Source organism: Aquarana catesbeiana, linkage group LG04 (genome assembly GCF_042186555.1).
Source record: "Aquarana catesbeiana isolate 2022-GZ linkage group LG04, ASM4218655v1, whole genome shotgun sequence".
Classification (NCBI taxonomy): Eukaryota; Metazoa; Chordata; class Amphibia; order Anura; family Ranidae; genus Aquarana; species Aquarana catesbeiana.
The window spans coordinates 582,126,386-582,149,610 of record NC_133327.1 but is presented as its reverse complement, the minus strand read 5'-3'; positions in this window follow the sequence as shown (position 1 = coordinate 582,149,610).

The window sequence follows — 23,225 nt, the reverse complement described above, 5'->3', positions numbered from 1 at the left end:
TGGGGAGGAGTTCATGGACCAAGAATTGGTTGCTTCAGCGTGACCAGTTCTGTCATATGCCTTTGCTCCGTGAGATCCGTGAGAATAATCCTGATGATTTCAGGAACTTTCTCCGAATGACGGAGCCCGTATTTCACCATTTGTTGGCTTTGCTGACCCCCTATATCAGCAGGCAGCATACCTGCATGAGGCAAGCCATCACCCCAGAGCAGAGGCTAGTCACCACCCTGCCGTACTTGGCGATGGGGAGAAGCCCGCAGGACTTGAAGTTCTCGGCAGGCATCTCCCCCCAGGCTCTGGGGATCATTATCCCAGAGACCTGTTCTGCCATCATCCAGGTCCTGCAGAAGGAGTATATTAAGGTAAGATTTTTATCCTTTAATATTACATTTTATTGTATTTAATGCTTGATAATATATTGTATTTCTTTCCTCATTCCCTAATTACCATGATTGTAATATGCTGTGAAGGTCCCCTTTGTTCTCATGCATGCTGGATTTTTAGGTCATTATTTTTGTTGTCCTTCATACATATTTGCCTTCACTTACCTCCCCAGCATGGTCTCCTGGCCCTATATTCACCTCATGTAGTCACTTAACAATGTATTTTATCAGCTCCATAGTAGTGCTTTACCCCAAACACCCCTAAAATGTTTTGAAATGTGATTGGTGCTTCAAATTCAGGCAGAGTGCCAGAGGCTTTTTTTGGGGGTCCCCAAATAATTTTGAACCCTCCCTCCCCCCAACTGCTAAGTCAGCTCATACCAATTCTCTATCTATCCTCAATCATCTATCTGCTGACTTTGCCAAACCCATACACACTATACCCATCTCTTCTGTGCTCAGATTTATGGATAAATTCCCCAAAGCATGTAGTGCAAGGGCCTGCCTGTATACTTTCAAATGGTACTGTTTAAAGTTTGGGTATCCTATTATTATCTTGATAGGTAATAGCAGAATGTCCAAATGTGCTAAAATGTGTACAGTGTGTATTTATATCTTTGTATTATGACACTCCTTACCTGTCCAGTGGGCTGTCAATAGTGTAACTAAGGAGGGTCTGTTCAAAGTAATACACATTATATAAGCATTCATCTCTCAATGACGTGGAGAGGGTTACCTATCCAAGAGTCCCCCCCTATAATGTTAGAAATGGCCCATGAGAGGGGGGGGGGATCTGATAGGTGTACCTTATACTTTGGTCTTTAAAAATTCCCATAAATAAATGGTATCTTGATGTTGGCCAAGAATGTTTGTGTCTAATCTGCTTTCCATGTTTATGTGCAAAAAGACTAATTTTTTTTGGTTTTACTCCACAGTTTCCTTCCACGCCACAGGAATGGCAGACTGTGGCCTCCCACTTTGCCCAGCGGTGGGACTTTCCTAACTGCGGAGGGGCAATTGATGGGAAACACGTCCACATCATCCCACCACTGCGCATCAATAACTGCGCATCAAAAAAACTGTATAATATTGACCATCTATGCTGCAGAGTTCTATATGTGACACAAACACACAAAAGTTGAATAAGAAAATTATTGACTTGCGCTTAAAAACAGAAAACTAACACGTGTATTCTGAAAAGAGTTCCCAACCTAATTGTGAACCAAAGTAGACATTATATAAACATATAATATAATGTGACAAAACCAAATACCAGGTTGAAAAATTAATCCAACCTCCCCTTAGGTAAATGTGAACATATCCAATGATAAATCAAATTATTAGTGCATAAACCTAAACATAAACGTGAAGGACTGCAATGTATAATGTGGACAAAATAACTTGATTTAGAAAAAGTATATAAAAAAGGAAGTCCATGTACAAAAACACCCCAAAAGTGCTGTAATTTGCAAAAAATATCCAAATGTATGAAATCCCAGATGTGTGGGTCCACCACCATAGATGAAGTGCCTGGCCACTTACCGGAACCCCATGACCCCTTTCTTTATGTGTGCCACCACTCAGTTTTGTTATAACATGGTGCAATTAGAATGTGGATTATCCCCCTTGGTGTGGACACATGTCGGTGCGGTGGACCATGGGCCTTTCTGGGTTGCGCATTTTTTTGTTTTGGTGGGGCTTGGTGCGTGAACCTAATGATTTTATATGGATGACTGGCGTTTTTCATCCATCCCCTTTTGTGTCCGGTCTCCGATGCCCATGCGCAGTAAGGTTCCCTAGTCGTTTGCCTGACATAGCATCATGTGACGCGAGTCAGGACTCAGGGCGCGCAAGCGCATTGGCATTTTTGGTTTTATCCCGCCCTGGGTTTCCTCCGCTTATGATCCGAAGCTGCATCACGTGACGGGAGTTGTGACACAGGGCGCGCATGCGCTCCTGTGTCTAACCATCTGCGCTCCAGGCGAATGCGGACATCCGGTTCGGACGGAACCCAGAGCGAGGCTCTCACTTTATTTCTGTTATTATTTAAGGGAGGTGATGCGATGCACCGCCTGTGCCCCTGGAAGACGCAATTTTTTTGCGAAACGCAGCGTAGGGCTGAGCGGTGTCATCCCGTCACCTCCCTCTGTCGTTGTTACTCCAGCAGGACGGGCGGCCTGTGAACATCCGGCCGGTGTCACAGACTGTCTTTCATCAGAGGACGAATTGCTTTTTTTATATGTGAGTGTTTACTATACTTCTTAAATAAATATCATTGGATTTTACACTATGGGAGCCTTCTTTTGTTTCCCCCACATGATGTTAATACTCCGTTGAGGGCTGAGTTTTGTCTTTCCCTGTGGATCAACCCGCACCACAGCTTCTGAGGCTCCATTCTGGTTTCCATTCTGATTCCCGGGTTGTCCAAAGCAGCAGGACTACAATGCCCATTTAGACCCTCTGTAACGGTGGGTCATGGGGTTCCGGTAAGCGGCCAGGCACTTCATCTATGGTGGTGGACCCACACATCTGGGATTTCATACATTTGGATATTTTTTGCAAATTACAGCACTTTTGGGGTGTTTTTGTACATGGACTTCCTTTTTTATTTACTTTTTCTAAATCAAGTTTTTTGTCCACATTATACATTGCAGTCCTTCACGTTTATGTTTAGGTTTATGCACTAATAATTTGATATATCATTGGATATCTTCACATTTACCTAAGGGGAGGTTGGATTAATTTTTCAACCTGGTATTTGGTTTTGTCACATTATATTATATGTTTATATAATGTCTAGGTTGGGAACTCTTTTCAGTATACACGTGTTAGTTTTCTGTTTTTAAGCGCAAGTCAATAATTTTCTTGCTATATTTGTTAACATTCAATTTGCAACAATCATGAGCTGAAAATTGTGTGTGATTGATGAATAAAAAACTAAAACTATGTCCCTTTTTAATACACAGGAAGACCTCAGCCAGGACGAGGCTGTGGAATGTGCCACACAGGAGGAGGCTGTGGAATGTGGCAGCCATGAGCAGGCGGGGGTTAGTGGCAGCCAGGAGGAGGCAGGGCTAAGTGGAAGCCAGGAGAAGCCTAGGCCCAGTCGTAGCCTGACCGAATCGCAGGTTCCTCCCCTCCACCTTCCATACAAAAGACCCAGGAAGGGGAGTCATGTTCAGGATTCAGTGCTCAGGCTCATTCAGGAGGCTTCTGCGTCCCTCAGAGCCACCCCCACTCCTGAAGAGGCCTTTGCCTGCATGGCTGCCACCAAACTGCAGGCCATGCAGGAGGGTCAATGCAAGCTGTGTGAGGACCTTCTGTATAAAGTCCTAAGTAAGGGGGTGAGTGGCGAAATCACACCCAATACCCACCTGAGTGAGTTGGCCCATCCCCCTCCTCCTCCTCCTCCTGCTGCCACAACTCCACCACCACAGCCACAGCGTTGAAGGAAGCGTGGAAGGAAGACCAGAGAGTGATGGCCCTGGGTTCAGTCTGGTCTGACAAAAGATGCAGTCTCTTGTATGACCACAGCCTGGGGACACAGATGTCATCTGCTGCTTTCATGATCTCTGGGACTTCTGGACCAGACTGCACTCCCTTAGATATGGACTCCTCAGGCCACCAATTTTGCTGTAAAAGAATTGATGTCTGCCCTGGGGGCCAATGGCTTCACCAATTTCTGCTGTTTCTCCAGCGTTGTCTCCCTCTTTGTCTGGATGTTAGCCCTTAATAAAGGAATTTTTTTTTCAATTATACTCGCCTATGTGTGTTTTCCTTCAAAAAAACAGTTTGTTTGTGAGGAGGCAGGTACATTTCAAAATACAATGTTAAATTAACAAGGGACACCAACACCAAGCAATCTCCTTGAGATTAAATAATACAAGATAATAATGGTGTTGTGGTAACTTGACACACAAAACACACACAAAAATATTCTGGAGTAAAAACCAAAAAAAAGAAAAAAAAAAAACTGCCTTGAAAAAAATACAAACCCTAAAAAAAAAAATAAACAGCCTTGAAACAAAATTTTAAAAAATTAAAAACAACCAAAAAAAAATTGGGCAGATGTGACAAATCAAAATATATTGAGGGAATCCCGATAAAGAATAAAGAAAGAAGTTTGTGAGATGTCTGTGTGAATATGAGCAGCAAAACTACTTCATTCTTCTTACATTATAAAGATGAACAGAGTGCGCTGTATTAAACTATTTAAAACATTGCAGCGTGACGAAAGTGCTGTATCCATTCCGAACGCTCATTTTACCAGACCGAGCTGTTCTGTCTCGGAATTTCTTCTGAGCATGCGTGGCACTTTGTGTGTCGGAACTGGCCACACACGGTCGGAATTGACGCGATCGGATTTTGTTGTCAGAAAATTTTATAGCCTGCTCTCAAACTTTGTGTGTCGGAAAATCCGATAGAAAATGTCCGATGGAGCCCACACATGGTCGGAATGTCCGACAACACGCTCCGATCGAACATTTTCCAGCGGAAAATCCGACCGTGTGTACGGGACATAAGTCAGTTAGTGAAAAGTTATATGTGAACATTGGCAAATGGGAGTTGTGCCAAGCAATTAGTTTGTATGTATAATATGCTGTTAATGCCATATAAATTACTGATAAAGACAAGTTCAGTCTAGGTTACACCGTGGCAGAAAGGTATACACATACATAAGACAACCTTCCTAAGTGTCAAACCTTTTCTCTGCTCAGGGACACGCTGTACCTCCACTTAATTATTTTTTAGGTTACAAGATGCTTTTAAAATCCAATTTCTATTTCATTAACACGTCTGCTACCTTCTTTTACATTTCCCATTGACTCACTATCAAAAGTGTCAAAATATACACAAACAAGAAAAAAGAATGTTCTGAAAGCTGTCAAAGAGACTCATGATTCATTTCATAATAGTATGTTTTCCAGGATGTATTTAAACTTTTTGCTTAAAAGTCTCCATTGTACAGATTTGCTTTAGGGAAAATTGTAACAATGCCATGGCTATGTTGGAAATTATTCCACCCCTAACATGGACACGTAAAGACAAAAGTTCACTACAATAATGTTCTTGAATCTCCAAAATGTACTATAAATGTTATTGTTAGCTTGACTGTGATGTGTGCAGAATACTAATGACCTTGAAACAACAGAAGATTTTCTTTTAATTTTTTTTTAAGGTATTAACAGCGCAGAAAAGAGAAATAACTGGAGCTATTTGACGTATGCAGTCCTGTTAGCAGTATTACCAGAAAAAGTATACTGTGTAGTAGTTCATCGCCTTCTGGCATTTTTTCTGTTCAGTGAACATTAAGCTGACACAAGTCCAGCAAATTTACAATCCCTTAACCATGTTTGTATACTGCCAAATGCTTCCAGTTATTGCTGAAGTTAACAAATTAATGTGCATAGGACTGTGATGTGAATAGATATATGTCAGCCTAGGCAAAATAATGATGATAATAGCCAAAAATAACAGCAGCAAAAAATACGTATATATTTTATATAAATAAAAAGCTACTCACTGGTGACTGAATGCTTTACAATGAAGTTATACCCCCAAATAATCAAATATCCAAACACTACACCATCATGCCGCGTACACACGCTTACACATTCCAACAACAAAATCCATGTTTTTTTTCCGACGGATGTTGGCTCAATCTTGTCTTGCATACACACAGCCACACAAATCTTTTCGGAAATTCCGAACGTCAAGAAAGCGGTGGCATACAACACGTACAACAGCACTAGAAAAGAGAAGTTTAATAGCAAGTGCTTCACCCTTTGGGCTCCTTCTGCTAATTTCGTGTTAGTAGAAGTTTGGTGAGAGACGATTCGCGCTTTTCAGCCTCGTGCTTTTCCGATCGTTACTGCTCTTCAGTTTGTGCTTGTGGGTTCGTATCTGGCTTTCAGTGCGTGTAGTCAGTTCACGTTTGTGTTTCAGTGCGTATTATTATAGTACCTATTTGATTTACAGTGCGTTCTTGTCTGCTCGTTTCTAATTTTTTAGCTCGCTCTTCTCAGGCCTTTCTGATATTCAGTGCATTCTGTTAGTTCGTTCTGACCAGCCGAGCATTTTGAAGCCATGTTGCGGGTACGTACTTGTTGTACAGTTTGTGCTGTGCAGGGGCTTGTTGTTGGGGTTCTTACTTTGACCCAAGCCCAGTCCATGAACAGGGTGGGGAGGAGTTCATGGACCAAGAATTGGTTACTCCAGTGTGACCAATTCTCTCATATGCCTTTGTTGTGGGAGATCCGTAAGAATAATCCTGATGATTTCAGGAATTATCTCCGGATGATGGACCCCATTTTTCACCATCTGTTGGCTTTGCTGTCCCCTTATATTACCAAGCAGGACACCTGCATGCAGCAAGCCATCAATCCCGAGCAAAGGCTAGTCACCACATTGCTGTTCTTGGCGACAGGGAGAAGTCTGCAGGACATCAAGTTCTCAACAGGCATCTCCCCCCAGGCTCTGGGGATCATTATTCCAGAGACCTGTTCTGCCATCATTCAGGTCCTGCAGAAGGACTATATTAGGGTAAGTTTTCTCCTTTAACATCACATTTTATGTATTTAATGTTTGCTAATGTATTGTATTTATTTCATCATTCCCTAATTACCATGATTGTAATATGCTGTGAATGTCCCCTTTGTTCTCATGCATGCTTGAAGTTTTTAAACTTCCTTTTTTGTCCTTCATGCATATTTGCCTTCACTAACCTCCCCAGCATGCTATCCTGGGCCTATACACACCTAGCCTAGTCACTTAACACTGTATTTGTCAGCTCCATAGTAGTGCTTTACCCTAAACACCCCTAAAATGTATACAAATGTTATTTGTGTCCTTAAATTCATGCAGAGTGCCAGGGGCTATTGTTTTGGGGCCCAAAATTATTTGGAGCCTTCCCTCCCCCCCAACCGCTAAGTCAGCTGATACCAATCCTCTGTCTGCTAACTTTGCCCAACCCATACACACCATACCTACCTCTTTTGTGGTCAGATTTCTGTATGAATTCACCAAAGCATGTAGTGAAAGGGCCTGCCAGAATACTTTCAAATGGTACTGTTTAAAGTTTTGTTCTCCTATTATTTTGATAGGTAATTGCAGAATGTAAAAAAGGAGGGGCTGGCCAAAGTAAAACACATTATTTATGCATTAAGCTCTCAATGAAGTGAAGAGGGTTACCTGTCCAAAACATACCCCCCCCCTCAATTTTTTACAATGGGCCATCAGAGAGGGTGAGGAATCTGATAAGTGGATCTTATATTTTTGTCTTTATATACTCCTTAAAATAAATGTTATACTGATGTTGGCCAAGAATGTTTGTGTCTAATCAGCTTGCAATGTTTATGTGCAAACTTACTAAGTTCTTTTTTTCTTGTTTGACTCCACAGTTTCCTTCAACGCCACATGAATGGCAGACTGTGGCTTCCCAATTTGCCCAGCAGTAGGAGTTTCCCAACTGCGGAGGGGCAATTGATGGGAAACATGTCCACATAGTGCCACCCCCGAACGCGGGGTCATACTATTAGTTTCTCTATGTGGACATGGGGAAGAATGGCCGGATGTCGGATGGTGGAGTTATAGCCCAGACAGAGTTCTACACACTGCTCCAGAATGGTGGCTTGGGATTGCTACTTGCTGAAGAGAATGTGGAAGGACTCCCGTTTGTCTTTGTCACTGATGAAGCGTTTGGGCTGGGTGATCACCTGATGTGGCCGTTCCCAATGAGGACCCACCCTGGACTAGAGGATTTTTAACTACCGGCTGGCCAGAGCCAGAAGAGTGGTAGAGAATGCTTTCGGGATAATGGCCAGCCGGTTCTGCCTATTCCTTACGGCAATCAGCATGGCGGAATATAAACTTAAAATTATAATCCTTGCATTCTGCATTCTCCACAACTATTTAAGGAGAAATTCAATGAACTATGTTGCCTCAGTTGGGCCTGAGGCCAGACTTAACAAACAAACCCTGATGGCGCTTGAAGCTGGCCGTTCTGGCTTGCCCCCCCCCAAAGCGCCCGTGAGGTCCATATCAAATATATGGAGTACTTTGCAGGTAGGGGGGCCATTGATATGCCAGAAAATGTTTAAGAAACATTTTTTAAATACATTTTTGATTAAAACTGAAATAAGATTTCCTTTGATTTACTGCTTGTGAGTTTTAGCTGTCTCCTGGGTTCTCTAATGGGCTTTTCTTTGTGGCCATTTTCTTCAATAGTGCAAATGTAATTTATTTGATACATGAGGTGACAATCTCTTCTTCAGCAAACTATTATTATGTTGTGGGTCTGCTACAAACACACCTTGTTTTTGTTGTTAATGTATGTAATGCATTACTGTTAAAAATATACATAATTTTCAGCACCATGAATGAATTTTGTTGAGTCACGAAAATGGCATGATTGTGGCAAATTATAAAGCACTGTGGGAGTTATTTACTAAAGGAAAATCCAGTTTGCATTCCAAGCACTGCAAAAGTGGACATGAAACTGCACTTGAAACTGCACTGAAAGTACACTTGTAGTGCAAAGTGGATTTGCCTTTAGTAAATAACCCCCATTTCAGTGTAAACACCAACTTAGTCCAAAAAATGATATTGGGCATTGAAAGAAGAAGCCACACATTGTTGAGTAGAAAACTTTTTACTCTGTGCACATTCATATGTGTGTTAGAAAAGGGTTTTTGAACAAACCAACATATTTTAGTAATAACATTTTTGTTTTTGACAATACAAATAGCCTTTTTGTGTTAAAACCGGCATGTTTAACACCATAAAACAATACACAACTCAGGAACTTACAAAGTTCAACTTTGACAAAGTGAAGGTAATATCAGACATTAGTATGTCCAAACTGTGTTGATATTGCCTTCATCAGATGGGGTGATGTCACCCCTGTGAAAGCCAAATTTTGAAGATGCACACAAATTGAGAGTCAAAATGGGGATTTCTCTCCTGATCCCATGCCTACTGTCAACATATGCTAGCTCCCATCATGGGTGATCAATGGACATGTTTCGGGGGTGCAACCCCTTCCTCTCATCTACTTTAGTTGTGAGGAAGGGGTTGCACCCCCAAAACACGTACCTTGATATCCCGTGATGGCAGATAGGCAGATATCTTTTTTTTTTTTACTTTCTTTTCCACATCAGCGAACACCACTATAGGGCAGAATCAGCTTAACGTTCATTAACTGTCACCTTTGCAAATTCACATCATTGTGGTATATGCTTTTCCTCTTTTCCAGTTGAAAAATCACTGTATGAAACTTTATTAAATGAACTTACTAAAAACCCTAATTACTTATTCTCAAATACCCATTTTTATCGAACTGAGAACACTGAGACACATAGACCTTAATTCTTGCTACCTGGAGTATCTGGGCTAATAATGCAATAGGGATACGGCACGCCACCCTACACAAAAAAAAAAAAAAAAAAAAAGGAAAAGAAAAAAGAAAACCAAAAAGAAAAAGCTAGACTAGTGGGCTCCCTGTGCCCACCACCTAATGATAAAGTCAGTGTTGTACATACCAGTATAGGGACATAGTTACCCCCTTCCCTCCCTCTCCCCCCATCCGCCCCCCCTCCTTTCCCAAACACCACCTAATATAATTACCTACCCAAGAACAGGATTTACATACTTTCTACTATTACCTAAAGTACTGTAGCTTATCAAAACCAACCACCCTAAGTCACCTGATACAATCAGAAGTTCCATATTCCTACCGGACTTGTCATACTGAGACTATGGCCTGATCTGCTGCTCTCCGAACTCTCCATTGAGGCAGCCCACCTTTTCCCCCCACGGCCTCCACATTCTATCAAATTCCTGGAGATTGCCTCTCTTAATATATTCCAATCTTTCCCTACACAGGGTTTCGCTTAGTGTATCTATCCAGTCTTTCACAGTCAGGGGGTCCTTTGATTGCCATCTTAAAGCTATCATTTTCCTAGCTTGAAACAGGCCTCTCAAGATGGCCAGTGCGGTACTCCCCCTCTCCCCCTCTACCCATCTATAGCCCAAGATACATACCACAGCCTCCCTTTTCACTAAGCTGCCAAAAATATCTCCCAGACTGTTAGTCACCCCCTCCCAGTATCGAAACAGCTTGGGGCACCTCCACATCATGTGGATGAGATCCCCAGACTCCCGGCATCTGGGACAGCTATCGTTGGGCCTTCTACCAAACTTAAAGAGCCGTTTAGGTGTGTAATAGGCTCTGTTTAGCAGCATCAAATGCGAGATCTTCTGTAAGGGGGAAACCGAAACCAAAGGCCCCAACTCCAGAATCCTCTTCCATTGTTCATGGGTCAGTACTCCTATATCCTCTTCCCAGTTAGCTCTTACACTCTGTAGTAACCCCCCTCTGTTATCTGATTTGCTTAGTTGACCGTAGATCTTAGAAATTAACCCCCTAGTGGGAACTACCTGAAGTATATTTTGAAATAGTGGCATTTCTTCCCATCTCAAAGGCTGATCCTTAAATTGAGCTTTGAGGGCGTGTTCTATCTGGCCATACAAAAAGAGAGAACTCTGTGGTATCTTAAATTCCCTAACCAACTCTGGGAATTTTTTTAGAGTGTTGCCTGTTCAAAGTTGTCTTAACCTTTTAATACCAAGAATCTCCCACCCTCTAGCTCTTCCAATTTTAAGAATTTCCTGTAGGTTGCGATTATTCCAGATAGGGGTATAATCTGTAAACCCATCATACCTCATCAGGGTCTTAACTGTTTTCCAAAGCCTAGCTAACAATTTAATTGTTGGAGATTCATGGTAAAACATATCTGCCTCCAAGGCCTCAATTAACGTATTATGCAGGGTGCTTGTCAATAATAGCCTACCATTCGGGGTGCCACCCTCCGGAATCCCGCACCCCATTAATTGCTGCACTTGAGTTGCAAGAAAATAACGCTCTGGGTGTGGGAGGGCAAAGCCCCCCTCCCGAGTGGGGAGCTGAAGTACACGTAACCGTATCCTGGCTTGTCTCCCTTTCCATATCAGTTCCCTGAAAAGAGCCTCAATTCTTTTAAACCAGCTCTTGCAAATCCACACTGGGGAATTATGCAAGACGTACAGCAGTTGAGGCATCCAAATCATTTTTATTAAACTACATCTTCCTGCAACTGACAAGGGGAGGCATCTCCATATACCTATCTTTTATTTAAATTTTGTCAAAAGTGGTACAAGGTTTTTACTAATATATTGGTTAGGGTCCTTCGTCAAGACGATTCCCAAGTACTTCAATGCTTCCACATTTGCCACCTGGGGCAGTCCGTGTGCTGCTGGCACACCTATAGGGTCCAGCGATAGAAACTCGGACTTCTCCCAGTTTATTTCCAGCCCAGAAAAGCTGCCAAATTCCTCCACTATTCTCATTGCTCCCGGCACTGAGTTTCTAGTATCCCCCAAGAATAGCAAGATGTCATCCGCGTAAAGCGCAATCCTTTCTTCGCTCAACCTTCTCTGGAAACCAGTTATCTCATGACTCTCTCTTATGGAGATAGCCAGGGGTTCCATCGCCAGTGCAAAAAGCAATGGGGAGAGTGGACACCCCTGTCTTGTCCCCCACTCCAGCTCAAACCAATCCGAAAACTCATTATTAATTTTTACTCTTGCCTTAGGGCTGTTGTAGAGCATTTTAATCCAACCAATAAAGGAAGGACCAAATCCAAATTTCCCCAGCACACACCACATATAACCCCATTCCACACTATCAAAGGCCCTAGAAACATCTAGGGTCATTAAGGCTCTTGGACCCACATTCTCCGTAGGGGACTGTATGTTCAAGAAGGCCCTTCTGATGTTCAAACTTGTGGATCTGTTGGCCAAAAAACCCACCTGGTCCTCATGGATTAATTTATGAATGACTCTGTTCAATATGGCAGCCAAGACCTTGGCCAGGATTTTAGCATCGGTGCATAAAAGGGAAATTGGCCTATAAGCAGCCACATCTAGGGGGTCTTTCCCCTCTTTCTGTAACACTATAATTGTTGCCTCTAGCATTGATGCAGGCAACTGGCCCCCCTCAAATGCCCCTCCCAGTGCTTTCAGCAGTTCGGGGATTAATACCTCACCATAGTGTTTATAGGCCTCGACTGGTAGTCCGTCGGGACCAGGCGACTTAAGGCTCGCCATACTCCCTATTGCTTGTTGTAATTTTGCAATTGTTATTGGGGTTTCTAGTAAGTCCCTTTCCTCTTGTGATATGGCCGGGATCGACAACTTCCCCAGGAAGTCCTCCATCATGGTTTCCTTTCCTTTTTTCTGAGAGGTATACAGGCTTTTATAGTAGTCCCTATAGGTTTGTACTATTTTTGGGGTACTTGAAAGTATATCACCACTCTGTGATCTAATAGAGAGGACCGTGGATGGAGCAGTATTGGAGTTCACCAACTGCGCCAACACTCTTCCCACCCTCTCGCCCTCCACCAGGGATACCTGTCGCTGGAGAAACTGCCTAGTCTCTGCCTTCTGCATGATAACTAGCTTATACACTTGTTGTTTTTCTTGCCATGTATTTCCTTCTCCGGTGTTGGATTTCTAATAAAGTTATTTTCAGCCTCAAGTGCTTCCCTTAGAGAATTTTCTTCCTCACTCCTAGCCTCTTTATTGAATTTGGCCATCTGCTGTATTAGGACCCCCCTAAGAAAAGCCTTAAGGGCGTCCCATAGCACAGTGGGTGACACTGTTCCCTGATTGAATCCTACAAACTCCCTCAAGGTAGGGAGCGCCCCATCTGCCTTTCTGATTACTTCAAACCAGTGTGGACTTATTCTCCACTCCTTCCGAGATCTATTTCCTCCTACATTCAATGTAACTACCACGGGGGAGTGGTCTGAGATACCTCTTGGCCCGTAAAATTTTTTTCTGATAACTGGAGTGCTCTATCATTTCCCAGGACCAGGTCTATCCTCGAGAGTGCTGAATGTGACACTGATCGACAAGAATATTGTAACACACCCGGATTACGCACCCTCCACAGATCCACTAACCCTACTTCATCCAAAAATTGACTTAAACGGCTCTTCTCAATATACTCTGAGAGGGTTCGTACCGGGAATCGATCCAACTTTCTGTCTAAGATCTCGTTAAAATCCCCTACTGCTATAATCGGCAACTCCTTTTTGTCTAACAGGAATTCATTAAATTTAAGCATAACATCTAAATTAAAAGGCGGCGGAATATATATATTTGCCACTACGTACATAACACTGTCAATAGAACAGAGTAGAAAAATGTATCGGCCCATTTTGTCTATCCTGGACTGCCTGCAGGAAAATTTCACCCCAATTTTCACCAAGATACTTACACCTCTACTATAGGAGGAGCGGACCGAATGAAATTGGCATTGGAATTTTTGCGACTGTAGATGCCGGGCTGTATCTTTGGTTAGGTGAGTTTCCTGCAGGAAGACCAGGTCTGCCCCATAACTCTCCATCACAGAGAGCACTGCCAGCTTTTTGAGCGATGTCCCTAGACCCCTAACGTTCCAAGATCCTATTTTCACTGTTCTAACCTGCATCTAATTATTGAGAAATATAAAAAGCCCAGATGGGTACCACTGCATAAAACTGAGTACATTACAGCGTAATGTTTTTTGCGCCTTACAACCCAAAAGTGTGGTTTTAACCAGTGGAAACCGTGTCTCTTCTATCCGTTTAAACATTGGTAATTCTAAAAAAGTGTAAACAAACCCACATCAACACTACCTTAATACGTAAGTGGAAAATAAACAAAAGTGCTTTTCAAGTGCAAATTTAAGAGCCAGTTTCCTGTCATTATATCTATACGTGTAAACCTGGGTCCAACCAGGGTGTTTTCCAATGGTGTGTATAGTTCCTATGAACATTTTACCAAAAATGCTGCCCCTCCCACCCCCCCCTCCTAACCCCCCACTACCTGCCTAGGTGAACCCCCTGGGGGGTTAACCGTGACCATTACCCAACCAACCAAAATTAATACCATACGTTGACTCCTGATTTCCTTTCCCATTCACCACCCCTCATACAGACGCCTGTGTGCACCTGCCCCCCCCCCCACCCCCGACCCCCACATAGCAAGGATCAGTGATAGGGGATACCAAGAAAAAAAAAAAAAACACAACACAAAAAAAAAAGCAAAACATATATATATCCCAATGAACTGATATATCCCACGCCTATCATACCTCCCTTATCACTCAACAAGGAGCTTTAAAATTTCTCTCTATTCTCCTCAAGCCACTTCTCCACACCAGCAGGGGAGTCAAAGAACAGGGTTCCCCCAAAGCTGTTACCCATAGCCTCGCCGGGTAGAGGGGGGCATACGGAAGATTACATTTTTGTAAGGTGCGTTTTGACTGAGTAAACTCTGCCCTGTGCTTCTGCAAGTCTGGTGAAAAGTCAGCATAAAAAGATACTCTAGCACCCTTGAAGGAGACATTTCCTGCCTCTCTTATTTTTCGAAGCAGCGCCACTTTGTCCCTGTAATTGAGAAACCTCATAAGTAGAGGTCTAGGGTAACCCCCAACCGGAGTAGCCCTGAAGGGGACCCTATGGGCTCTTACAATTGCAAAAGAGGTTAAAAATGCTCTCCCAAACAGGTCCACCAACCACTTTTCTAGGAATTCCATCGGGTTAGCGCCCTCACTTTTTTCAGGTAACCCCACCAGCCTCATATTGTCCTTTCGGCTCCTATTCTCCATTTCGTCCAATTTTGAGGCTTGTTATCTGTTATCTTGTTATCTGTTCCTTCATCCATTTCATTTCTTTTATCAGTGGGGACATGTCATCTTCCAGCAGGCCTACTCTTTCTTCCAGTGCTGTTGTTCTCTCAGAAGTTTTCTGTAAATCTTGCCTGACCAGTAACAGGTCCGCTTTTACTCCCTTCATCTGTTCACAGAGTTCTTTTAGTGATAAGTTACACACCCCTACTGCCATGAATACATCCGTAAGGGTTGGCTATTTCTCTAAGGGCAAGTTTGAGTCAGTAATGACCTCAATGTGTGTGTTTATATTTTGATCACTTGACCCCGATCCTTTATTACTGTGCGTTTTAGTTGGCTGAGCCGCCGGAGTAGCACCAGTAACTGAGGCTGGCCCTGGCTCTTCCTATCAAGTGCCCCCCCCGGTGTGTTTTCAACTGTGACCCCTTCTTTGGGGGAGTCACAGCGGGGATATGAGCATATTGCTCTAGCTTCGCTGCTGCTGACGCTGCTGCTGAGAGCTGCAGGTTTTTGTCTTTAGCAGAGCGTAGATTCTGCATCATGCACTATTTTAGCAATAAGTTGATTTCCGACGCTGTACCAGTATGAAGAAAAAATAAAGGGGCTATACCCCTATCCGCCCACTATGTAGGGGCGAGAGCCACAGCTGTTTAAGATGACCAGGCATAAACCAGCTCTCACTGTTCGTATGCACCCCAACGGGGTCAGTATTACGTGCTATCCCCCCAACAAGCTCCACCGTCGGGTTATAGGTCAGGTTGTAAACACCACACTCTATAGCATATAGTAATCAAGGTGCTGCAGTCTGGATTGCCCTCCAATTAGCAAGTGTGCAAAATAGTCAGTATTTGGGGGGTACCTGCACCCAGGGAGAAAGGTCTTACAAAAAAAAAAACCCAAGTGTTGTTCCCACAGTCCCTGGACCAGAGCCACACAGGGCTCAAGCAGAGCAGTATATCTAGTATGTGTTAAATCTTTCTCCCCGCAGAGAATCTTATCAAGCAGTCAAGATCAGTGAGACAAAAGATAATGACATGGATAACAAACTTAGACTTTACAGGTAAAAAAAAATCACATTACCGGGGGTTAATCTAAGCCAGCGGCAGCCTGTATTACTTGCAATGAAGAGTGGTTTTGTATGTAGCAGTCCACTTACTGTACCCACTTAAGGAGCCTTCAGGGCTCCAGCTGACAGTGTACTCCCGGGGGGCACTGAGCGCAGCCAGCAACCTCTCACCTCTCTCGGTCCGCTAACCGAGTAATACCCATCGGCATGTAGGGAGTGACGTCACTCCTAGAGTTTCCTCGGCTCACACAGCCGTCTGAGAGTGAGGAGGACTAGGGGAGGAACCAGGAGGCAATCGGGTGCCCGAGTCTTTCCCCACGCCTTCCGACAGCGTCTATCCAACAAGCACACCGCCGAGGAGAGTGCCTGACTATCCAAGGAAGTGGAGCGGGGGGTGGGGGAAATTACACAGCGTCCTCACATTCGCTCGTTCACTCCATACCACCACACCGCGCACACCTGTACATCCGGTCACGCCTCTATTCTCTGATCCTTGCTCCCCAGATAGCACATCTTGAAACACTGTGCATCTTCAAAATTTTCTTTCTAAAAAATATTTAAAATGTGTGAAAATAATAAAAATACAAACAAACTAGAAGAATGTTAGTGTGTTAAAATAATGCCTAAAACATCAATGATGTTTTTGAGTCTTTTTTCCACATCATTGATGTCTTCCTTGATCCTCTGTAAATCACGATTACACACCATGATCTCCCTGATGAGGACGTGTGCACTTGCACTTGTGAAATGAGATTCTTCTTCCTCAACATCCATATCACCTAAAATAAAAAAACACTCCATGTATTATAAATATGCAGACATCCATCTATTACTTGAAGCTGTGGTCTCACTTCATAAATCTCTCCTTCCTCCACATCTTCTGGTTGTGGTGTGGTGATTTCCTTTTCTTTAGGAGGTGGCGCGTCCCTGGTGTCCTTAGATGTTCCGAGTCTTTTCTCCCCTATGTGAATAAAAAAAAGGTATACTTAGCACACAGATATTTAATGCGAGAAATAGTAATATAAAACATTTCTTGGAAGTGTCGTACAATTGTCTTTTTTGGCAGCGTTCCAAGCTGAAGACATTATTTTTTTCCCTTCATAAAGCTGGAATACTTACCTTTTTTGTACATTTTCCCCCATGGAGACACCCCTAGTATCCACTGGAGAACCTGTGTGGGACACCCTAAAAAGGGTGTTCTGGTGTCCCACACTAGTGCTCCTGTATCCAGATGTGTAAACAGCTGCTGAGTGTCCTCTCCTTACACTGAATCAAGTTAGCATTTCCTTCTAGTACAAACCCATCTAGACATCAAACTTCTTTTAATACAAATAGGCATGAACAAATGTAGTTAACCTGCATCTGCCAAAAACATTGTATTAATGGGCGAACAAACAATGTTTACTACGAACAATTACTGTGCCCATGAACCTGAAACTTGCCATTTTAAACTGTACAACAGTAAAGAAAAGCAGCGGCATGCAAGTAATAATAATAAGGAACACACGACAACTACTTAATATTTTGAAGAACTCTCTTGATCTTTCTGTATTGATCGTGCTCCCTCAATTTGAGGTCTGACTATCGTTTCCTCAATTGATCCTTGGATTGCCGTACCCCAAAATTCCTGTGCAGACTTTTCACAACTTTAGTCATGATCTTGGCCTTTCTCACATTTGGGTTTGGGTAAGGTCCATGCTTCCTGTCATAGTCGGCCCTCTTCAAGAAGTCCACCATCTCCACCATCTCTATAAAGGACATATTAGAGGCCTTAAAGTGGGGCTCCCATTAAAAAAAAAAAAAATTAAAAGTCAGCAGCTACAAATACTGCAGCTGCTGACTTTTAATTAGACACTTACCTGTCCCAGGGTCCAGCAATGCAGGGGACCAAAGCCCTGCTCGTCCCCCCTCCGCTTGGCGGCGCCAGCTTTTTAACTGTGGGCGCCCGGCTGTGGCTTTACAGCCGGGCACCCACTGCGCATGCACGAGCCACGCCGCGCGCCGTCACTGGCCCCGTAATCATCTGGGACCGGTCACGTGTCCCAGATGATTGACAAGAGGGAGGGTGGAGAGGCAATCTCCCTTCCTGCGCTGAGGGAAGTGATGTCACCAGCCCAGGCACCGAAGGAGGCAGACTACGAGGGACCCCCTAGCAACAGCCATTTAGAGGTGAGTAAAAAAAAAAATGTCTCCAAATGTTTTTTTTAAATTTTTTTTAAGCACATTACTAATTTTTTTTTTGGAGGTGGAACTCCACTTTAAATCTCCTCCAGGATCGGGATGTTCGTGATCAGGACACTGCTGCTGCTGTCTGCATGCACTTGCTCTTTCTCCGCCATGTGCTCTCCCACTGCGCTGAAAGACAAGGGGCGGGGAATAGACTAGAAAGAACGTCAGGGGCGGGCGGAGTTTCACACATGCGCAGTGTATATAAAGCGTAACATGCGAGAGTCGCATGTACGATCTGTGAGCGGAGGAGTAGCGGAAGCTCCGATCGTTCTAACGAAGGTACAAGTTTAACTGGGTGCATCAGTGGCCTATACTGCTTCTAGATTGAGGCCTAAATTGGGACAAGATTAGAAGAGTTTAGCCTGACATTAGGGTTTGTCTTGTGTTTTGTCTTGCAGAGAAAATGGATGGCTTCAATGATCACAACTTCCTCCCCCTATTCATAGATAAGTACAGGGAGCTGCCCTGTCTGTGGCAGGTGAAACATACACATTATAATCATAAACAAAAGAGGCAGGCAGTGCTGGAGAAACTGCTGGAGTTGGTGAAGCTGCAGATCCCCACGGCAACCATCCCCTATTTGAAGGAAAAAAATTGGTGGGCTGAGGAGCACTTATAATAAGGAGTGCAATAAGGTCCAGGATTCTATGAGATCAGGAGCTGCAGCAAATGCCATTTAAGTCCCCAGGCTGTGGTACTATGACAGACTGCGTTTTCTGTCAGACCAGACTGAAGTCAGGCAATCACTCTGAACCCTTCCTTCCACTCTTCCTTCTATGCCTCCTTCCACCCCAGCTGAGGCTTCTGACGTCCAACCTGGGCCTTCCAGCCAGGAAGAAGTGGAGGAGCCCAGCTTGAGCCAGATATAGCATTGTTCTACATATTTCTTGTTGAAAAATGAATGATGTTAACAAGATGTTATTATTGATCACTACTTGCTGATTTAATAAAGTGTTTTACACATCAATAGACAGAGTAGTGTTCACACTGCTGCGAATTCTATTGCGAATTTGAGCCGTTGCGATCGCTCAAATTCGCAAGTCATTTAAATTACATAGATTAACATTAGTGCCGTTCACATCGACGCGTTGCGAATATAACCTGCGTGAAAAAAAGGTCCTGTGCGAGTTTACTGCGTTGCGTTGCGAATTTAGTCTCCATAGACATCAATGTAAATCGTTCTTGAATCGCATTGATTGGTTCACATATGTGCGAATTCCACCACACTACTCTCCACAAAAACCAGGAAGTACACAGGAAGTTAAGACTCTTTTTTTTTTTACATTATGATTCCATTGGCTAGACTATCAATCGCAGCTATATCCAACTCCTGAAATTCGCGGTAAAATCGCGGTAAAATCGCGGTAAATTCGCGGTAAAATCGCGGTAAATTCGCACTGCAGCAGTGTGAACCTAGCCTAAACAAAAATTAAAAACATTATTATGGAGATCTGACGAAAAAAAAAAATATTCAGCAGATCATGAGAAATAATAAAGAAATCATTTTTTTCAGAACTCTGTGTGAATATGAGCAGCAAAACAATGTCATTATTTTAGCATTATAAAAAAGAAGAAAATGCGCTGCATTAAAATATTTTAAAAATTTGCAGCGTGATGAATGTGCTATCTCCATTACGAATTCTAGTTTGACCAGACCGAGCGCTTCTGTCTCGTAATTGATTCAGAGCATGCGTGGAACTTGTGCGTCGGAATTGTGTACACACGATTGGAATTTACGAGAACGGATTTTGTTGTTGGAAAATTTGAGATCCAGATCTCAAATTTTGTTTGTCGGAAATTCCGAAGGAAAATGTCCAATGGAGCCTACATGCGGTCGGAATTTCCGACAACAAGCTCCCATCGAACATTTGCTGTTGGAAAATCTGACCGTGTGTACACGGCATTACAGTAAGACTACTATTCTAAAAGGAATACTGGGCATTTTTTTATGTAGAGTCACTTTGTACGTTTGAATATGGAGATAACAAAAAGATTATGGACAGTAATTAAGAATTCAATTGTATCATCTTGTTCTCTCCTTGTTTTAGAGTGAGAAACTTTTACATAAGCATACATGACGTGTCAGGTGATCTTGGGCTAAGCGATCTATAACCAGGTCCTGACATGTGGGACCCCTGGCATGGTTACGATCTGGGGGTTACGGGGTTGTCTATCACCCCCCTTTGCCCGATCAAGGTGGTGGGGTTGAAGTGGTAGGAGTCCGGGGATTCCCATTTCACGTCAGGCTTTTTATGGCATAATTGTTTTGTTATATAGGAATGATGTCTATTCGGTCTGCAGAGAGTGATGTGATGTGGCTTAATGTGCAGTTGTGCATTTGTGGGGGGCTCTAGTCGGGTACATGACGCTCGCTCTTCCCTGTCCTTTGTAGGACAGAGTCTGGAAGTTTGCTATTGAGTATTGCAATACCCGCGCCGGCTTTAGTGTGCATGCGCGGGCTTTCAGTTTTGCTTTCAGCCGGAATTTGTTTGGTGCATGCGCGGAGTGCAAATGGCCTACTGCATTACTAAATTCCCATTCTTACCTAGCCCCCTAACCTGCTAATACCTTCCCACCACTTCACCTGCATCTTGTATTAATTAGGATGCAGTTTTGGTGCCAAAAATGGTTATATAGTCAGTCTGGAATGCAAGGGCTGGATGAATAGTGTTGTGTCTGCTGATAGAAGATATAGGTAAGTCTATTGGAGGTTTTGTTAAGGGACAGATGGCTATGTTATCTATGTGAAGCTGATTTGAACTCACTGGATGTATTATTATCTATTCCATATACCTTTTGGATGATGAATGTGGATGGAAGATGAGTCAGGTAGACATTGGCCAGATAGCAGTAGTATTGTGGTATTGCTTTATTTGCCATCAGTTAGATGGTAAGTGGCCATCTTTCTATACCTTGCTTGTAGTGAACTTTTTGGTTTCAGAAGCACTCCTTTGTACACCTACTGATTGTGAATAGGAGTTTTTCATATTATGTATTTTTCATCATCTGCAGAATCTATCTTTTACTCTGTCTTTTCAAGCGAGTCAACACCTTCATGCCAAACTGCATGTAACATCCTTACATTATTAGGTATATATATATATATATATATATATCTTATTAACCCCCCCTTTTTGTCTGTCTCCGTATTTGAGTGGGGATGTCATCCCTATCCCTATTATATGGAGCACTAAATGTATATTGGATCTATTTAGGGACTGGTTGATGAAGTAAGTGCAGGCCTTTCTGCATTCTGGTGTGTGGTGGATACCTACACCCTCTCTTCTTCCTTTTCCATCTAGTATCTTATCCTTTGTAAGTATTTTATTATTATGGTCAGCTCACCAACCCAAATCCAATCAACTGATTTCACGTTCATTGGCACTTTCAGAATAAATCATATGATTCTCTAATGATATTACTTATTGCTTTAAGATACTGGTCGTCAGATCGCTCTCTCATGACACCTGGCACGCCATCATTTTTTAGCGGTTTCCTAATAAATGTGAGTCCCCATATATGCTAACTTTTCCCATCTAAATGGATGATATTCTGAAACACATTTTGTTATGCTCCTAACGAATCTAAATGTAAACAATACTTATGTGTGTTTCTCTGTGTTTTTGAACAGGATCTCTGTTCTAACTTAAGTCAAGAATATAAGGTCCTGAAGAAGCAAAGTTGTGAAACGCGTCGACCTCTTGACATATGTAATATCAGAGATCTCCAATCCATTGATACCCGAGTATTTTTCTAATGGTTTTACATCTGTAAAATATTTTTTAACTTTTTGTAATAAAGCTATTAAGTATATTTTGTGTATATGTGCTTTACTGGTACCGTTAAAGTCCATCATATCAGGTCTATCTCTTAAATATTTCCAGGATGAGGTACTCCCTTAGCCTATCCAACTTTTTTATATTAATAAAATATTCTAATAGATTTTCACATGTCCCTACCCCACCAAATTGTTGACAATACATTGGAACTCATGGTCGCTCTTTGCTCCTCAAGCTTTCCATATATGGTAAGGTATTTACTATTAATAATATATACCTGCTTAATTAGGTTTGAATTAAAATGGGAACTTAGATCTCTAGGAGTAAAATTCATAGGAGGTGATTTTAATGTCATCCCTGATCAAATCTTGGACACTACCTCCTCCCGCATTCCTTAATAACAACGCACAACTTAACAAACTTTGAGAAATTCCTACAGAGACATCATCCAATTGACACCTGGAGGGTCCTAAACCCGACTGTAATGGATTACTCCTTCTTTTCCTCAGTCTACAACACTTATCACAGTTTATACTTTTTCCCTTAGCAGTCAATTTGCACTGACATTGACCCCACACTCTTCCATAGGAAACTTTCTATGGTCAGATCACACTCCAGTGTCTCTGTCCTTAGACTTGCGGGGTCATCAGAAACTGCACTGGTCCAGGAAATTAAATGATAATGTTCTTAGGGATCAGGAGTGGGAGGTGTTTATTTGTCGGGCCATCTCAGATTTTCTGATGACAAACACTTCTGACACTGCCCCTCTTCCTTTGCAATAGGAAGCCCTGAAATGTGTCCTACAAGAGTTTTTTTATTAAACACGGCTCTAAGCTTAAAAAAGAAAGATACTCAAAAATACTGACCCTCTTAGGTGTCAGGTGTCAAATTGTCAAAACTGGGATCTTCCCACAAAAAAGGGCTCTACACCCAAAACTCCAGAAATCCAGAATGTTATCTCACCTCTGATTCCTGGAAAAAGTCAGTGAACAGACAGCCTTACACCACAATTAAAAAAAAAAAAACTTTCTTGGACCCTCTCCTTTCATGAGAAA